Below are 20966 nucleotides of genomic sequence, written 5' to 3'. Positions count from 1 at the left end.
GCCACATAGCATGCTGGGTTCCAGCTTTAAAAAGTCAGATAAGGGCCCGAACTGGTGTATTTTAAATTCAGCTGTCCGTAGTGTAAATAATGTTCCATCTGAATGCTCATTTTAGTTTTAATGAAAGATGACAAATTTGTCAGATTGCAATTCTAGCATTTTGTTCTAAGAAACAATATCCAGTTGCTATAAATGTAATATTTTTATGTAGCAGTGTATTTTTTCCTGAATCATAAAAAAACAAAACAAAACCACACAAACCAAACCAAAACACCACCGAAGCCAAATCAGATGTCTACAAAGGGTTAAGCCAGAAATTGCTATTTAATGACTGGTGCACAACCTGCAGCTCCTTGGAAATAAATTCTTCTTTCTTTACAGGAAAGTATGAAGAGCATGAAAATGAAGGGATTACTGAAGAGAGCAAAGATCATACAAAAATGAGAAGTGGAAAACACTTAACCTAGAAATCTAGGAGGCTGGCAAAGACCCTTCCAAATCCACTTTCCCCAGCTGCTCCTCCCTGGCCAGTTCCCTACACAAGTCACAAGAAATTTTGGTGCACCAGCTATGTAAGAAACTGCCCAGAGAAGAAAATACTGGGCTGGAAGCATTTCTGGGTACCAGAAGCAGGCTGATGTTTTTCTTTTTGGCCATCAGAACCGGCTGGTTGTGAGCAGTGATTACAGGGCACCATGCACACCTGCTTCTGCTGCTGCTGCCTCCTCACTGCTGTCCTCTTTTCCCTTGGCTACTGGTCTGACACTCCTTGCTTTCACAAGTTTTGAAAAGATACAGCACGTTCTCTAGGTCATAACTGTGCACGTGTTATCTTTAATGTCCCTGCTGCCATTAGCATCATGCAGCTCTAACAGGAAAACCGGGGATCTCCTCCACAGTTTACAATGCAGATTACTTAGTAAGAACTAAACACCCCATGTGGAATGTGAGGTCTCACCAACAACAGATTTTAAATGTCTCCAGCAAACCTTAAACAGATGAATTGCCATACCGTATGGTAAGACAACAAACCAAGCGGCTCCGTGCAGGTGGTGATGGTTTCCAGGTTCTGCTGCAGTGGCACAGAGGCCATTCACCTCCAACAGGATCCTGCGTGAAAACCTTGCTCTTAAAACAACCGCTGCCTAACTCTCGCTGTCATTTCCTTACGCACTTGGCTCACACGAAGCCTGCTGGCCGCAGATACATGCCAGCTGGGTAGGAAATTGCAGTGTTCTTCTCGCGTGCCAGCTTTTAGGTGTTGCAGACTTACTCATGCTCGTACCATCAAGTAGACACGCTCTTGATTTGCCCAGACTAGAGCTGGCATGGCTTGGGGAAAGACATTACTGGTCAGCTCCAGTTGACTCACTCCCAGTGGTTTTGCAGTCAACAGAACTGACACACACAACCTACACAGGGCTTACACTTTGTTTTACCTCTACTGGAACAAAAGTGGTTTCTCATCCCTGTAATTACGTACACTACAGTGATCCTTTCATATTTCTGGAAGACCTGGTTTGTTATGTGACGTATTTTAGCAGCTATCCTGCTCTGGGAGATTATCCTTTTCCTTCAGAGTCCTGGCCCCTTAACAAGTGCCTATATACCTAATATTTCCTGACATCACTCTGTACTATCTCTAGACTCTTCCCATTCTCTAGCACAGGTCTCTCAATCTTACTTCTACATTTTCTTCATCACAGAAGAGGTCTAGCCCCTTAAAAGCCCCACAGGTACATGAGCCATGGACACGCTCATTAGTTAGCCAAACTTCAGCAGACGCTCGAAGGTCACTGGACCTTCTGGCTGCCTTTTGGCAACACCAGTCTTTTGCTAGCTTTGTCTTAGCTAGCTTATCTTAGCTGGGAATACCCTTGGTGCCATTTTTTCTATATTGGATTTTTAATAACCACTAGTGAACAAACAGGCATATCCAGATACCTCCCCTCACCCTGCTCAGAGTGGATACAAGTGCTCAAACTGCACTCACGCATACACACACACACACAGCTGAGACAGTAGAAAAAAACAAACTGTGACAGTGACAACTTGGAGCCAATGCTGACCCTGCAAGATCAGTTCAATGTCTGCAGAATCAAATCCTAGTTTGAGTACCAGTGCTCACAAACACCAACTAAAATTTACAGAAGACAGACTTACAGTGTATTGCTTAGAAAACTCCATGATGGTGAATTTATATGCAATATACACCTATTTAAAGTGAAATGAATGTCATTTACAGTTTCCTAGAATGAGAGCGCCCGTTTTATAAGTCCTGTTACAATGAAGAATCTGCTAAGTGAAAGCAAATGCTCAGCTATGGGTAAGATTCGTAAGTGCTTAACCAATGTTAACTGAGGCTTCAAAATCTCACAGCTCAGGACTAAGAGTGTTTCACTACAATCAGTATCTCCAAAGATACACATTTCCCTTTTTGAGGCTCTCACAGCACAAACACATCCTTGCGCATCTAGCTTATGACAGTCTCTCTTCAAACAAAGGCTAGCAAAGCAAGTGTGAACCTATCCTGCAGAAGTACTAGGTCCTAGCACTTATTGCACATACACACTTCCAGTACCTCCAAGCTGCATGCATGCCAGCTCTGCTCTTTTGCATGGGCAATGTTTGACTCAGTAAACCCAGCTGAGATCATGAGAAAGACCAGGGAGTTTCTAACAGCACAGACGGAGTGTTCTCTCTGACCATGCTTCATGGGCAAGGCTAAGATGTAACTTTGCAATTCTGCAGCTGTTAAGTGCCTGACATATTGCTCAGATCTGCCTTTTATACTGCAAATGAGTGCAATAAAGGCAGAAGCAAAGTTAAATGTTCAATATGATGCATTATTACGTGGCCAGAATTTCCTGCCACAAGGGCAAGAGCACACAAGGTGCAAAGAAGAAGAGGTACCCGCCACGTGTGCTGCATCCGCTTCCCTGGAAGGAATTTGATAAAAACATGAATCCTGGGGCACCCCTACTCTGTACTTCTGGGGCTAGAACTTGAGCTGAGAAATAAATTTTATCTATGGACACATAATTGCAGAATTCATCCAGAGGAACTTAGGCACTTTCATCTTGAGCACCTGGTATTGACTTCATATGTCATTGATTGAACCTGGTATGGTGATTCTCTTGCAAATAGCAATCATCTTCTGACATTGTTAAGTGGGAACAAAAAGGGAGAACGGACGGGAAAAGCAAAATGATCAGAGGCCACCACCAATTTCAGTTGCTTGGTTCTGGACACAGCATAATAACAAACCTAATGTACAAGCTGGACACAGACACATTCCCCAGCTCATGGGTCAATTGACAGCAGAGAAAAAGAGATGACTCGCCTGCACAAGTTGATAACAAAGCAAAAAACAGGATCCAGACCAGACCTCCAACACCCAATACTGCATGAACTGAGAGACCAAAAAGCTATTCAAGGTTAATAACTATCACTCTGAACTATATCCAAAACTGAAATATGGAGTCAGACTATTGAATAAGCTAAGACTCATATTCTCAAAGTGTTCAAAACCATCAAATCAGCAACAGATTTCAAAGAACTTAACATCTATTGAATCCCTTAGAGAAGGGCAGACTTCCAAGAGAGGTCAGATGCTGGCAGACAAAGCAGTCACAGCAGTCTGTTCACCTGTTCAGATGGCTGAGCAGGTCTAAGGACTTCCAAAAAGGTCCCACTCCCACCCACGGCAGTCATGAAGAGACACCAGAGGAGTAACCCAGCCCGTGACAAGAACCGCAATGCTGCAACGGCAGCATTAATCAAAGAAATCCAAGAAAAAAGACTCAGTAAATGAAAGCAGGTAAAAGAGTGATCCCTAACGCCAGTACTTGATTCTTTTTTTAATTTGATAGACCTAAAAACACAGCGAAACATCTCATGGCTCTGTTCTAGGTGCTGGCCAATTACATTTTGCTGGCATTTCAGGCCCAGCCGTAACCTCCTTCACCTCACTTCATCTCCCAGCTCTCTGTGCTCATTCTAGTGGTATTAACTCCAGTTTACTCTCATGCAATAGACAGACAAGTTCAAAGAGTTTTTAAAAACTTCTGACCTACCATTGAAGAAAGCTGATCTTTGGTGACAAATAAAGAGAAACAAACGCTGCCTATTCACTGAGTGCCCTCCCCTTCAGTTGTGCCTCAAAGTTCTCCCTCACCCTCACTGCACTTCAAAGTCCTTCTGTTCTCAATGTGTCAGACCAGGCTATTCCACCAAGCTCTGCCCCTATTTATTACATTTCAAATACACAGCATCCGAAATTACATTTGGCCTTTTCAGGCTTCCAGATCTTTCACTTAAAGATCCATTTCTTCCTTTGAAACTAGTTCCCCTTTGGACATCCTCAGATCTCTTCCTACAGACAGAAAGCAAATGTCTGGGCTCATTCAGCTCGTTTGTCTGAACACATGTCCAGGAGAAGACAGCCTGGTTGGGTGCAACTTCACACACCCCTCCAATGTCTGCACAAGCACAGCTTGCAGGAGTCTCCTGCTCCATTACAATCAGGGCAGCTATTTCCAGTGACTTGCTGTGCTGGATCCAGAAGCCAAAAAGATTTAATGGGGAAGTCAAGTTCTCCTTGATTTAACGCAGAAAGCAGTATCACATTGAAAGTCTGCACTGCAGAACCAATACCACTAAAGTCTGACTACCTTTGTTTGTTGTTTTCAAAATTTCTGAAAGAATATTTTAAATGTTTCACTGTATTTAGACAAGAATCATCTAAACAAGTCTGCTGCCAAATGGAATTTCTTTAACACTAAAGTGTTAAAGTGTTAAAATCAATTTGGCCCTTTATCTTTACATGAAATGTAAGAGATTGTCCACTTCTGGTTTAGATTCAAGTCTGAGATAGTCCAGCACTTTTTCACAACTACATCTATTTCTTACTAACTTAGCTGAATTGCAAAGAAAGCTGGTCAGCAGAGCACATAAGCTAAAAGTTACAAGATGAGGAAAGCTTCTTTTGCTGTCTTTTTTGTTGTTGTTTGCTTGGTTTTTAACCTTCGAAATCAGAACATGCCTGAAACATCTAGTCAAGGCCAGAGAACTTGTGCTATACAAAAAAAGTAGAAAGTGCCTGTATTAAAAATTTCCATTTTCAAGAGTTTACAAAGTTTTCACAAGCTTTTACGTGAACAAGCAATATTTCAAGTAGTATCAGCTTCCTGATAGTGAAAATCTCAGCAGAAGAGGATTTTTTTTTTTTAATATTAAATTACCAAAGGAACATGTAAACCATATACAAGGGCAAATTTCTGGAGCTACAAAGAACAGAAAGCTATAAGGGTTTTATAATACCGCAGCTAATTTTTGGAGGAACCCATATTCCAGGTGTTTGTCTGCCAGACCAGACCAGTATTAGCTGTAAAGACCTTCGTAGATAACATTGTGAGACAATCTGATAATACTTGTCCAAGACAATAGGAAGCATCCCCAGGGGTGTGTTGAGGAGCTAAAGTAAAGGCAAATGTGAATTTTTACAGTTGTCCCTGCTGGAGTAATGCAACTGCTGCCAATCGTTACCTGAAAGCATCTGAACTATCCATTTATACCAGGTGTCCTTTTCCCAAAAGATGTATTTCTATGAAACACTAGACTTGCAAGGGAACAGTTTCCTAAACTGATAAGTGTTTCCTAAATCCCTCCCTAAACAGCCATGTGATAATGAGGAAAGCTGCCATTCAGGTGCGGATCTCCTGCTCTTCTCATGAGATTCCACCAACTGCAAAGAAGAAGAAAGGGCCAAAGACCCTACTTCAGGCATCTCAGGTAGAGTTCCACAGTTAAAATGAACGCACCTTCCTGCAGCGCAGAACTTTCAGAAATGTTTAAAAGAATCAGGTGGAGAAACTCCTTGAAGTCAATCATCCTCATGTTTGTAAATGCTTTTGACTTTGCCATTACTCACCTGACTTCGGTGCTTTGTGCTCTCCTCAATATATCAATATATAAACCTGGGTCACGGACAGATGGGTGTTATAATGCTTCCCAAAATATTAGTGATTTATTCACAGTCTCTGAGATATTATTTTAATATATCTTACTTTGTCAATATAATTGTGATGGAATGCCCCTTCAGGTGAGTTGTAAAGGTGAAAAGAAAAACACCTCTGTTCAAAGCAGCAAAGAAATGAGGAAAAGCAAATAAGCAAGATGTGTTAGATACTGTCGGAGAAACACCTGCATTTCAACAGTACTTAAATGGATGTAGACACAACATCTATCAGGTCAGGTCTAGATCTCAGACAGCTCTCCCGCTACACATCTCTAACACACTGTGCTGCACGGCAGCTCGTGCAGACTAATAGAGACTGGGGTATGCTTTATGTGAAATAAAATCTAGGCAATAAAAATACTTCTCTCACAAATTTCATAGCAATAGGTAACTGGAAAAATCCTATGGAAAGTGAAATGAATGCTTCTTACTTGCTTAGGCTCAAAGGTGATACGTACTAACTTAGATATTATAAAATACATAGTATAAACAGAAATATTCAGTACAAAACCACAGAAGAAATAGTGATACAGTTTTACCATTTTTAAAGATCTCATGAAACAAAATACAACCACGGATTATTAACTACAACATTCATTCTTTACTAAGGTGTAAGTACAACCCTGCGCATTCCTGCATCTCTTAGTAAGTGTGGGACGTACTGCGGTATTCTTTACATGGAAAGATGTTTATCAAGAGACGGACCTGACGCACAACCAGCCTAAGTAAACACTGCGGTTCATAATTTGTATTTTTTGACATTTTGTGCAGCCTTAACATTAAATTAATCTTAGTGCATTTATCTGAGCAACATTTGGAGCTGACAGCTAAGTTGCTGCTACCATCGGAGCTCTACGAATTTGGTTTCTTTTCTTCATTTAAGGCAACTTTCTACAAGCTTCACTGATTTTGGTAGAACTCCTAGGTCATACCTTGATGATGACAGAAAATGAGGCCCAAAGTCTTTCTGAGAGCTTTTCATCAGCTGACAGGTAACTGCTTTCAAACATCCTCTGTGAGAAGTGGATTAAATACCCTAAAACCTCTCAAGTTCTTTAGGAGCCTCTCTCAGCTCCAAACACTAAGCACTCTCCCAGCACCTCTGGATCCAAGTAACAGCCATCAACACCAACAGCATCTTACAGGAAGAAAGCCAGGATTGCCTTATCTACAAATTGGACCCCCAAATTTACCTACCCCAAGTGTCAGGCTGGATTACCCACAGCTGACCAAGACCAAAACTCTCTAGCAAAGCCTCATTATAATTTGATTCTTTTAGCAGATTAGTAAAGGACAGAGAAATGCAGGAAGAGGTAAGAGTATAAAACGTAAATGCAGATGTATAGTTCTTCTATCGCTTTCTCCCTCTCTCTTTCACTGTGTATAAATACAGCTTCTCTCTCTCTAAATATATAACTATGCATCTTTGTGTACTGGAGCCCAGGGCTAATGTTGAGCTGACAATAGTGGCACTAATGCTAATGAATTCTGATTATTCGGATCGGTCATTAAACTAATAAGCCCATCTCCAAATTAGCGTGGCTGCTTCAGCCAGCAAAAATTTAATCAAATCTGCTTCATTATTTCAGACGTAGTGCACTTGGCGAAAGTGACTGAGGGAAAGGAGAATGGGACCCTCATCTGATAATTTTATCACTTGACTGCCAGACCATGAAAAAATCGGTGTGATGAATTTTTTTTTTCTGGGGGGTGAGGGTGTGGAACAGAGGGTGGGTGTGTGCGCGTGTGTATGTGCTGCTCTGAGCTTTCTCTCGTGTCCTCCTAATTAAACTAAACCCATCCTCCCTTCCTCTGCCCTGTAACTGTTTTGTTTTTTCCACATCTCCCCACCCCCTCAACATCTCCGCTCTCTTCTCTTCCTTCCCCCAGGTCCTACTCTGCCCCCATCTTATAGCCTTTGCACGCATGACCAAGGAACAGCTTTCAGCATCCACGACAGAGGCTGTGTGACTTGGGAGCTACGCAGCAAGTCAGGCTCTCTCCTCCCCAACTCCAGGCTCCTTACACACAAATGTGCCCCCCTCCCTTTGCCCTCTCACTCTTATTTTTCTTTTAATTTCTGAAGAAAACAGCAGCAACAAACATGTCCCCTGGCAAAAACAATGTATAATATTTTTGGGTTCCATCTTTTACTTGGATTGTTAGCATTTTAAATGTGATGGGGAACATAAGGCCTATGCACTACACACATTTCTATAACACGAGCAGGAAGCAAGCTGGGGACACACAATGCCAGGACATGTAACTGAATACGTAAGCACACACTTAAATGCAAACTTGAAATTACCTTTCGTGGTTGTATTTTGTAGTATTCTTACATCTGTGTGGAAATTAGAAGCAAATTTCTTGTTTTTCAATGGCAGTGCTGCAAATTAACAAACATGTCCAAGAATACATTTTCTGGCCACCCCACTTTCTGCAGCTCTAACACTGCTCCAGGGATGAAGACAAGCCCACCTGGGCCAGAGAGACTCGTCCTTTACACAGATCTATCCCACTTGCACATCCATGTCTATAGCATAGAGACTCATTAATTCTTCCAGTTATTAAAGATAAACAAATGTTAAAATTTTCCCAAAACCAGCTATAGATATAAAAATAATATACTACAAAGCCAGAAAGTGAACAAATTACGGAAAAGAGTAGGCCTCACAAATGCACGAGCCTCATCAATGCGCAGCCGCGCTCAGTAACTGCCTTCAGAAAGTGAAATCTCACACTGCATTTGGTGCTGGAGAGCAGAGCTGAAGCTAAACAGAAAAACACATTGTGTAAATAGCAAAGCAGTAAAGCACTAGCCATCCCACTAGCCAGGAAGAGGAAAGGAGCCAAAGCAAAGCACTGCCTTCTCCAGCACTGAGCAACTGTCCAACACCTGGCACGTGTGAAGGAACGGCCGTGTGAAGCAGCACTAGCCACTCCTGCTGCAGCACGGGGATTTAGCAGCACTGTGCTGGCAGTGGTATCAAAAGCACCCAAAGATCTTACATTGTCCCCTGAGGTAGTCCCTCTTCAACCTCTATCAGAGATCTACCATCAAAAGCTGGCATTCAGTTCAATGCCTCATGTCGAATGGCTTTCCAGGTGTAATTTAGCCACCTAGATTTCCTATTTCTGCAAAAGATGAACCAGTGCTTCCAAAAGGCTACTCCAGGATTTCAGTCACGCGTCTTACATTTTAAGGTAGGATGAACGATCCCTAGATAGTTGCCTGTTTTGCCTGTTTTTCTTCACTGATTGTGTTGGAAATATAGGCTGTTCCTTTTGAATTGACAATAGTTGCATGTCCAAAATCAGGTAAATTGAGTTCTGGACCAAGGAAAAATTATACGTGATGTATCTTGGCCCGCCAAGGCCCAATGAAGATCTCAAACAGCTAGGTGCACAAGATTGATCTGCAACAGACGCTGAAGATAAAATTGACTGGCAGCCGACCAGGCTGTCAACAGCATCAAATACATTTGTACAGATGCCTTCCGAAGAAAGGTATCAGAATGATAATCTGCCATCAAACATATGAGCTCAAAACACTAACAGGAGAGCAGAAAGTAATGCTATGGATCTAATGCCATCTGCTCAACGAGGCAAACAAAACGCGTGCCCTCTTAGTTGAATCTCAGCCTGCTTGCTGCTTACTAGATGTCAGGCTTCGGCACGTTACATTTTCCATTTTGCTATAGTCTTCCTCTCTCCTTCCATGCCCTACCTAGGCATCCCTGCTCACACTAACCCCAGCCTGTAGGCCTCCTAATAGACTGGCTCTCATCTAAATGCTCCTTGATTTTGCACAGAGGGCTCCATACAGACTGGTCTTACTCGCCCAGACAAGCAGCCCAAGCTCTCCAGCAGGACCTCGCTGAGACGAAGTGGTTCAGATTCTGCTCCTCCTCCCTGCCGCCCAGCAAAGCCTTCAGAGCTCCCTTATTCGGTAAGACATTTTGATCTAATTTTAGATTTGAAGAACTGAAAAGGTACAAGACAATTAGTCTAATTAAGGCTATATGAGATAGCAGCTAGTAAAGGAACTGAGATCTTGTGACTGATCATTTCAGCTATTAGCCAAGTCTTTCTTTCAAAATTCACATCGATTACACTCACAGAAGGATCTCTCTTGCTGGCCCACATAAAAAAGGTGAAGACAATAGCACTGACCGAGAGTGGAAACCACAACAGCACTGACTGTCTGTGCCCTGCTCCCCTGGAGAAGAAGCTACCGAAAGACAAGCAAGCTTAAAAGCAAACTCAGAGAATGAGTGGTGCAAAACACACCTCAAAAGTTTGGGAAAAACTATTATTGTGGAAACACAAGAGCTAGAGAGAACATGAGCAAGCAGTTCACAGAACAGAATGAGGAGCCAGGCTCTGCTGCTTGCTTTGCTGAGTTTCATTAAAAATGGAAAAAACGCCCTTCTGTGCAGCGGCTCGGAATGAACGGAAGCGGGGCTGAACCTCAGACCCAACGGGCCGTAAGGCACGCAGTGTGCAGCATCGCACAGCAGTGCCGAAAAAAGTTCAAGGTACAGCAAAAAAACGTTCTGGATACTAAGTACTGATAGCAATGGCATTCTATGATTTAGGACCATCTTTTTTTGCTACCACGGTCTTTTCCAAAACCTTAACAATTCCATCCACCCAAAAAGAAATTAAAATAGCATAAACCTGGAACTAGAACTTAAAAATCCTGGTGCACCTGGAAAAAGAAACGCTGCCTTCATTCTACATGACCTCAGAGCGGAGGTGAAAGCATTCAGCAGCATGCAAAGCAAAGATGTAACACAGACTTTCAGCCATTAGAGGAACCAAGGAACAGCCGACCAGAAATTAAGCTCGAAAACTGCTCTGCAGCCTTGCTCAGCCAGAGCCCGGCTGCACGCCACTCATTATCTCCCCACTTGTACCCTCTTGTGAGGGACACACTACAGCAAAGGAGCAAGAAAACACTTTTAAAGCCATAAGCACGGCCAGGCATTTAGCAAAACACTTCTCTAAGCAAGGCTGGCTGACCCTACTATCCCTTCAAAGCAACAAAGCAGAAAGTATTCATTTTCTTTTAGTCCCACAACCGGTGACAGCCAAGACAGAGGATACACAGAGACGTGCACACCTGCACGCGGAGCAGGTTTGTTATGAGATGGGTTCAAGCTCTCCTATCCTATCGCCTGGAGGAGGCTGGGACATTTAGATCGTCCTCTGAGAGGGCCAGGGAGACCTTTAAAACTGACACATGGGTTGGGAGTCCTCAGATTCAAAGAGACAGGTATTCCGGTGGCCTTCTCAACTTCTCAACTCCCTCTTTCAGTCGTCAAGACAAAACTCCATTGCAGACATGAACTATCCCCTCCTCTGAAAGGCCTCGCAATAGATCTGTGTCAACAGTGATTAGCTGTTGCCTGGCACGTCATCCATTTGCCATTTGTTAGGCCAAACATGCCAACATCGGTAATCTAATCTTTGGCCGGCAACGGCCTCTTCCAGGTTAAATGTATTAAAGGAGCCGAGGAAACCGGGCTTATTTCACAGACTGTGGCCTGCAGCTTTCTAACATGGCCTGACCCCCCCCTCCCGCCCCCTTCCCCTGGAGATTGCAGGGGTCAGGACCTGCACAGCATGGAGCTGAGTAAAACACTAACAGAGAGAGATGAGAGGATATTGGAAACATATTCTCAAGGCCTCAGTGCTTTGGAAATATGAGAAGAACATGAGGCGTTAAGTTAGAGCTTTCACTGCTGGGTTGCGTGTGCGTGTGCGTGTTTAAAAACATGTTTCAACAAGAATTTGATGAAGATATCAGGAAGAAGGACAAGGCTGTGGGTTTTTAACACGGGAGCAGCAAAAACATGGTGCTCTGTTCTTGGGAGAATCCATGTTACAAGACACCTTAACCCACAGCCCACATGATGGGAAGAGGGATAGCTTGAATTTAAAGATATGTGTTAAGTATACCAAGTGTATCTTCTCCAGCAACAACTTTCCTTTTGTCTTCCACAGATTCCAAAGTATCCAGAGTTCACAGCACTGCTTGGTGGTCCGGCAGGAAGAGATGTTCCTGGGGATTCCTAAAATTGAAAATTATGGACCTGAAACTAAGCAAAATTGCCACCAGGCTTCTCAAGTATTTTCTTCCCTGAGAGGTAAGGGAACTCTCCTTTAAAGGTGCCACTTAGCTGCTTGTGAAATCCACTGGAGCTCTGTCTCAGACACAGGAGCAGACAATTCCCTAATGAGATAATTCCACTGAAGTTAGAAGTGAGAAATGAACAAAAGGCTTTAATATAATAAAATGTATACAGGACCAGTACTGAATGCCAGAGCCAGTCTCTGGAGCAGTCTAACATCAAATTACAGATGAAAACACTTATGAAAGATTTCCCAGAAAGTTCCTTGCTTTGAAAACAATATTCAGGATGTTCCAGAAATGACAAAAAAAAAAAAAAAAAAGGGAATTCTCTGGCTTTAGTCCATCTCAGCAGCCAGGATTACATTGGTTCCCAAAAAGCTCATGGACACGAGCTGCCCATTCTCATTACCATCATTGCTTTTATGTGCATTTTTCTCTCCAAAGACTAGCTTGGGACATACATATCCTCTGCCCTGTCAACATCCATGAACTTGGAGGAAATTTCATACTTACACACATAAAAACCGTGCGCATCAAGTCTGCAATGTCCATTCCTAATGAAAGACAACTTCCATGCGTAGTGTCAAACCCCACAATTACATGATGCGAGATCTTTATTTCAAGTGTCTCAGCACAAAGTTGCATTTGCTTGTTAGAATTGGTTCTTTCCTTTGGGAAAAACTCCTGATCAAACTAAAGCATTTATAGCAAAATGTGGTTTGTTGCTAGACACTGAGAGTTCCCAGATGCTTACTGAAAGCTAACTTCAGGAAGCCAATTCCTTCTTTGTACTTTGCTTGGTGGTAATGTGTATTTTTTATCAGCTATTTCTTTGGTGCTAATTCATTCAACATCAAATAGACTGCTGACACTACCAGTGGTGGGGTAGGAGCCAGATACAAAGGTGGAATCAATCAGCGAAGGGAGAGTGATCAGCACTGGACTGTGCTGGCAATTTGGTGCTGCGCACAGACAGAACCTGACACCCAGAAGAAGGCATTTAATACCATGGATGCTAAGTGGAACAGACAGGACATAGCAGCTGCAAGCAAACTTCAATTTCTTTAATCCTGTATTTCTGTTTAACATCCCCTTCGAGAGAAGAATGGATTGGGGGAGATGTCCATGATCTGTCTTCTGAGATGTCAGGCAGGACTAGGGCTTCTGGGGATTGCTAAAGGACAATGACTCTGGGCAATGCAAGATTAAGCGCCATCTCATCCACCAGTTAAACTTAGCACAGCAGTTGGGTAGTTCAAGCATCCAAAAATCACTGCACAGACTGAATTCTTACTGCTAAGGCTTGCCCTCCCAAATGCAAGTGTTATATGAACAAGTCTCTTCAAATGAGATCATCCCACAGTACTCAAATGCTACAAGAAACACGGAGTTAGCACTTTCTGATTCAAGTTCAGAAGGAGAAAAGGCAGAACTATATCAAAAAAGCGCTTTTACCTCACTTTTCCTAATTGCTTGCCTCAAATTTGCAGTAAAAACTCATGGCTGAAGGACCTACTTCACCTGGCAAATCCAACTACAACATAGACATGTAGCAAGATCCCCTAAGAAAGATGCTACTCTCATTTGGGTGTGATTCAAAGACCTGAGAGCTATAGAAAGTATCTCACTTATACTGAAGATGTGAGAGAGACTGCTGCAGAGCCCAGCTGAAATGCTCCAACCACCAGCCCCTTGGGACAGGTTCTTCCTTAGATCTAGAATCTGGAAAACACTTCCCTGTTTCACATCCCCTTCAAATGACCTGCAAGATCTGGCGACAGAGCTTAGCTCTCCCTTACATTTTATTTCTCCCCCAGAAAGAAAAGTTAAGAGTTAAGGAAATGTTTTCTATTTTGGACAAAGGTTCCATTTTCCCATTCACTGTGTGTATTCTCTGTGCAAAGCCAGAGCTGAGTATGACTGCACTTAGAAATACGCTTACTTTAATGAATTTGATGGGATAACTTAACATTTCCTGATCTGGCCCAAGTCCATCCTTCAGAATACCATTTTTTCCTTGCTGCTCTCTGGGATTTGTTTTGTTTTGTTTCTGTTTTCCAGTTGAGAAGGGTCAAACACACAAAACCTGAACCAGAGACAAACCTGAGACCTGCTGGTGTCAAACAGGTTTGGTATGAGATCTTTATAGAGGCTGCTGAAATGCCTACTGACTTCAGTGCATTTCACATCAGGCCCTTGCACTGCAGGCATAGGTGTGTGGGGTTTTTTGTTTGTTTCACTGCTCGTTTTTTTTGTTTTGTTTTGTTTTTCTGAAGGAAGCTGTTTAGGGTTCTTTAGAGCAGTTAAGAAACCGAAAGGGAGCTGCAGTGGTGAATTATTGGCATGACATTACTCTCGGGACCCCAAAAAAGAAATCCTATTAAATAGAGTCCTTGTGATCTCATCGCCGTGTATTTCATGGCTCTTCAAGAGGTTCTGCTAAAGTCATTCACAGAAAATTTCCCCTGGAAAGGCCCAGGGGAGAAAGGGGCTGGATCACCAGTTGGTCTGTTTAGCATTTACTGCCTCTGAAAGCAAGAGTTTTTTTTTTTTTCTACAAGCAGCACCGCTGTCTAAAGATGCATGCAGATTCCTAGAGGAAAAAGAAAATGTAGCCAGGATGCAATATTTTACAGCATTCTCTCTTTACAGGGAGCCCTCAGGTCACAGTACAACTTCTCATATTAGAAGTATACTACTGACATTGTTCCCACTAATAAAACTTACTTTTAGTATACATTAGCTAGCCAAAAGTCACAGTGTGGTAAAACAAGGACACGCCGTGCTAAATGCCTGAAATCTTAAATAATCACAACCCCCAAGCAAGAGGGCCAGAGGTAGCTATCTCTGGGGATGCTGATGATATTTGTTTTTAGGGAGGAATCCCAAACCAATGCATTCCCCCTGATAATTAGTGTAGAAGTTTTAATGAAGTCCCCTTTACAAAAGGACCTGTTGGGTAAGAAACCTCTTCAACACTTGTTTAATCCCTCTGGATGTTTTCTATGTTACAGACCAGGTTACCGATTACATTAATTCAGTAATTGTAGAAGATTAATTCTTACCAAGTCGTGATCTGGAATCATTCATCCTTTCTCACTTTCGTCGTCTTTTCTCACTTTTTTAAAAGCACAGCAATCAGGATAACGTCAGAACTTTAAAACTATTCTCATTGCATGCACAGTCAAACTCAAGCCTGTGGCATTCCCAATAGCTGCAACTGGAAATAGCGGGGGGGAAGACGTAACAACAGCCCCCCCCAGCCTACCCCGACACTGCTCTGAGGGCTCGGTGTTGCATCTACAAACCCATTCCCTCGGCTGCATGCAGGATATGAAGGACAGGTTGGTGGGCTGGAACACCCAAATTTAAGCAAGAAGCCAAGGACAAGCTTCAGGGACAAAGCCAGACATATCAGGATGAAAAAGAGGGGGAAATGTAGTATATTTTGTTTTTAACAGATACTTGCAGTCATGCAGAGATATTAGTGCCAGACTCCTGACAGGAGGCAGAAGCTGCAGTTTCTCCCCTCAATAGCTGTGCCTGTAAGGACAGAGCACCAAGTCAGGGGCTTCTGAGCATCACTGGATGGTCTGGCTGAGATTTATGTCGGGTACAAGGAGGAAAATGGAACCTTTTCAGCTACGCAGGTATGGAACAGGAGTGACAGCAAGATCTGACGGGAAGCAGTCCTTTGCCTAGCACAGGGATGTCAGTGACTGAAATGAAGGAAGCAAAGGCAAAACCAAACCAAACCAAAAAGGGAGGATTATTCTACAGAATCCCTTATCCTAAATTTGCATAGTTTTTCCAAAACAGTGAACTCACTGCCAGCTGCTCCGATATCTAAACAAGAATACAGCAGAGAATTCTCAGTTTTACCTAGCTTTCTATTTTCTCAGATGAAAAATAAAATCTCCCACTGAAGGAAGACAGTAGCTACAAGGAAAAATATCATGTTATTATATTTCTTCATGTATAATCAATACTCCATTTAAGAGCTACACAAGAGCTGCAGCTTTACAGACCGCTATCAGCATCAGGAAGGGATGTTTCCCTATTTGCAGACAGACCTGGCCAGCCTGGCGGCTGCACTGCAGGCTGACACACCATGCCATCCCAAAAGCACAGCAGTCGCTCACAGCAGCGCAGCTGGCAGGGGGGTGTCTCCTTCCCGAGCCCCTTAGGCACACGCAGACAGCCCCAGGGGCGCTGCCCCAGCTCCCCGTGCAGCAAGCCCTTCTGAGCACTGTGCACACCTTTGCTGTGAATGGCACGAGGGCTTGGACGTTATTTCCCTGTTTCACATGCAGGTAGGATGATGAAATCCAGAAGAAGCATTTTTAGCTGGCCAGTAGAACTATTTCATCAGGTTACTGTTCTGTACAGTTTGAAGATGAAATTTCAGAGCTCCCTCACCTTCACCTCTATCATGGATGGTTTTTGTCCGGCCACAAGCAGGTGTCATTAGCAAACTTCAGCTTTATAAAGTCTGATGGTTCACACAGTGATGACTGTCACTGAAATGGTGACATCAAGTGACATAAAAGGCTGGAAGGACTTGAAAGGGAAAGGAATTTGGTTACGAACCATCTAGTGTTCTCTACATTCTGGTTTTGTTCTGTTTTTGTTAGTACCTAACACCACTAACATTAACACGTCAGACATAAGTAACCTCTACTTAAAAATTCTCTTCTCCCTTCAGTACTCTACAGCATAGCATCTCTGGCAAATGCAAGCAGTCCTCCAGGAAAAAAACATGAAAGGTAACTTCATATTTCTGATATTTTCAAGACACAAGCAATAGACTTTTTTTTTTTTTTTAATATAAAACAAACATAAAAACAGAAAACACTTTCAGGCTTTTGTTCTAAAGAAGAATACTAAGGCCAACTTTGATTTTTGAAAAGAAAAAAAGCAAGAAAAGAAAGTTGGCAAGCCATCTTCAGCCACACATCTGCTTCATGGCTTCAGAAGGCCGCCATAATAAAATTCCTGTTTGCATGTAACCAGCACCATTTGTCTAGAAACTTGGTCAATCAAACCCTGTCCTGGATTATAGCTACAACACCCCCTCCCCTTGCGGAGATCGAAGGCAGCACTGCAGGGAATTGAGAGATGCTCTCTCCTCGTTGGAAGTCCCCCTTTTTCTGCAACTTAAAAGAAATGAAAAGGGAAGGGAGAAAAAGAAGTGTTTCACTCTGGGAAACACTAAGCAAGATACAAAATATATTCAAAACACTCAAATCAGATTGATCTTTAACTGTGAAACATATTTGTTTTTTAGCTAGATCCACTTAATACTGGATTTTTCCTTTTGGCTGTGGTGCAGCATACAGACTCCTCCAAGTGGGAGCTCATGACAGCTAGTCCCACTGCGCTTTGGGTGTGCTATCAGGTTAATGAAACTTGGGACTTTTTTTTTTCCCTCCTCCTCTTCTTTTCCTCTTCTCCTCCCTTCAGAGGAGAAAAATTCCTCAGTGCTGCAAGCCTCGGGGGAGAACATGGGGAGAGGGAAAAACAGGAAAGAAAGGGTAAGATTATAGTTCACTGGGGTTATGAAGTCTCGCAGAACAAACTATGTGCTGCTCCATCTTGGGCATTGTCTAAAGGATTTTTTCCTCTGATAATCTGTTCCTTCCGGTGAGAGCGCTCCATACGTGAGCTTTGCCTATAGCTCCCGTCACATCCCGTAAGGAAAGACAAAATATCCTAAATACCTTCTTGATATATGGCAAATAGCCACTTTCAATTTCCAATCACTTTCTTCGCGTTTGCCCATATGTTGATTGGAATCTCCTCCAAAGATGGTGCGTATTTATTTTCTTGTCTGGATACAAAGGGAGGGAAGCTCATAGAAGTTAACTTTCTGGGGAATTTAAGAAATGGCTCTAAATTATGGCTGAATGGAGGGACCTTCCGATACAAATCTTTCCCCAAACTCAGCAGTAAATCACCTGGCAGACATCTCTCATGCAGCTGTAATACATGCACATAAGCAAGACGAGAGGAAGGTGGTCTTCCTTAACAGGAATCGAAGTTACAAAAAATCAAGTTGGGAAGTAAGGCAAAGGACTGAGGAAGTAAATGGAAACTTCAATCTGTACAGAAGTCAGTGAAAGTGCCATATTTGGGGAATATAAAAGTTTAAGAGAAGGGTGAGTGCAGAATCTCTGTACTTTGTATGAGACAGTTTTCAGCAAAGCTTTCTCAGCATCATGTTTTCTACAGCATTTTGCCTTTCCCTGTTATACTGTCACTTGCAGGAAAACACCACCAAATCTATGGATAGTCCTTAGCATTTCACTGCATGGAAGGTACAAAGGAATTTTGTTCTCAAGCACCAATACCGTGAGGAGTTTGATGCTCTTGGGGTTATTTCAGCACAGTTTAGACAGGATTTTTGTTGCTCCTGGAATTTTTTTTTTACACTGTAGCAGGGATCTTCCCAAACTCCCAATGCTTAGACTGACACCATGACCCTAAATCCACAGAGAAAGAATTGCTACTGAGACATTTATTCCAGACAGGGCTCCGTATCGCCTTGAATCTCATCCTAACACAGATCCTCTTATTTTCTACAAGTGAAAACTGTGCACAGCTCAGTCACCAGACTCACTGCTGTAATAAGCCTAAAGTGCAGAACAAGGTTATCCCTATGAAATGGGACAAAGCCAAGCAACAAATTGAAATACAAGATCAGAACCTGAGGAAGTGACGAATGTCATCCTAAACACTGTTTCATTTCAACTTCACATCCTTTCTTTTTCCAGCGACTCCTGCTCACAGCTAGTCTTATTAGAAACAGTCAGAAGATTTTATTAAAAAAAAAACACACTTGAAAAAGACACTGTTTTCTTTCTTCTTTGTTTCTTTCTCCTAGTGTGGCTGCCTTTAAAAGATTACAGTCAGAACCTCATTAGCAATTTCCATCCAGTTCAAATTAAAAGGTCATTAAAAACATTAATTTTGTCGTTCGTTGCTTTCCCAAGAAGCAAGGACAGGACAACACAGTGTTTCACTCACAACAGATATCCAACATCCATATTTGCATGAGAAATCAAATTCATCCTTCCTGACCTGTAATACTTACTTTCCAAGAGCAAATATTGAAATAACTTAAAATTTCGGCATATACCCATTTGTTAATTTATTATTTAAAGTCAGTCAAGCAATTTTTATAACCCTTTTCATGACCTCTACCTAACAAATGACTTGTTACTAACCCTTCAAACTTTCCACACAATTAAAAAATGATTAACAACTGATGAATGGGCTACAATTCAAGAAATTAGGTTGCAATTAAGAAGACATTTAAATGAATGCTTAAAACTACTTGGATTATAATTAGAACCAGATCAACTACGAAGGTCACTCTAGAGTGGTGTTCTTGTGGCATTAGAGATAATTCAGCCAAGGTTGAACAGCGAGATTTGAGCAGTCACTACTGGCATAGGATTGTGCATGGCTCAAATCCTCCTCAAAGCATGAGCCGAGACAGCCAAAGCCAGAGGCTGATCATAAAATGGACCCTGCGAGTTGCAGTCTTACCAGAGTGGTTCTTTCAGAAGCCAATGTTGCTGCATTTCTCTCTCAATAGCATCTTCAGTGCTTTACCCAGAAAAGATGTAAGAAATGTGACGGCACGAGGACAGAAGCAATACCGGAATTTACCAACTTTTCTAAGAGCGGCATTTTCAGTCACAGTGACAGAGATTCCTTCAGGAGCATATGACTGCATGTAAAGTAGTTGGAATAGATCATTCATGGCTATTCTGTGAAGCTCAACCACATCTCAAGGCACTCAAAGGAAAGGATTTCCAATCTTCCAGCGGGGTTTGGACGCCCATTTCAAATGGCTTAAGGCAGTTTTGAAAATCTCAGTAAAGAGCTAATACTTACTTTAAAAAAAAAAAAAAAAAAACTATCAGTATTTATCAGTATTGTTTATCTGTACTTAAGTATTTAGCTTATCATTTATGCACACCAAATGCTCTACACAAAGCCAGTAATTCTTAAATTCAAGTCAAGAAAAAAAGTAAAGATTCTCAAGACTAATTTCTGTGGTCACACAAGAAACTCCACAAAACAAAAACTAAGAAACACCCGAAGAGAAGACCAACAATTTTGTTCATTCATTTCTTTCACAGAAGCAACTAACTACAGCCCTCCTATCAAAGCGGAAGAACTTCTGGAGATAGCTCATGGTCTGTGTTTACCCTAGCAGTCATTCCTTGTGACTCTTCCATCTGGCCCACTGCCACTGACCAAAATATTGCCTTTTACTGCACTCATGTTTCCATCATAATTGCTTCTCCCTCCTCAGTGCCAAAAAGAAATGACATCACATTTTAAATTGAATTATTACTCCAGAATGCTCATCTTCTGTGAATTCTCTCCATTTTTTTGTGCTCTGGGGAACAAGTTATGCCTTTCTTCTGCATTTTGAACAGCGTACAGCTAAGACCTTACCAAACAGCAGAAAATATGGCTGCAGCTACTGTCACACCACGTGTGCCTAGGCAGGCCTCTCAGCAGCAGATATTTTCCAAAGGTTTTGCTTCAGAGCCTCAGAGAACATCTTTAAGGAAGACCAAAGACCGCTGGCCGTGTTGAGATACCTCCAGCTGGAGTGAAGCAGCTCTCTACACTCAGAGAAGCTCACTTCTTAGTAACCTCCAACCCCAGTCTGGGGAAAACACTGCTCTTTTCTGCACAGGTCCCATCAATCATTTCATCCCCAACCCAGCTCCTCACTCAGCATCAAAAGTCTAAGGCAGGGTAACGTGGGTGGAAATCCTTGTTTGC

This window comes from Cygnus olor, chromosome 17, assembly GCF_009769625.2.
Source record: "Cygnus olor isolate bCygOlo1 chromosome 17, bCygOlo1.pri.v2, whole genome shotgun sequence".
In the NCBI taxonomy this organism is placed as follows: domain Eukaryota; kingdom Metazoa; phylum Chordata; class Aves; order Anseriformes; family Anatidae; genus Cygnus; species Cygnus olor.
This window is presented reverse-complemented; position numbering follows the sequence as displayed.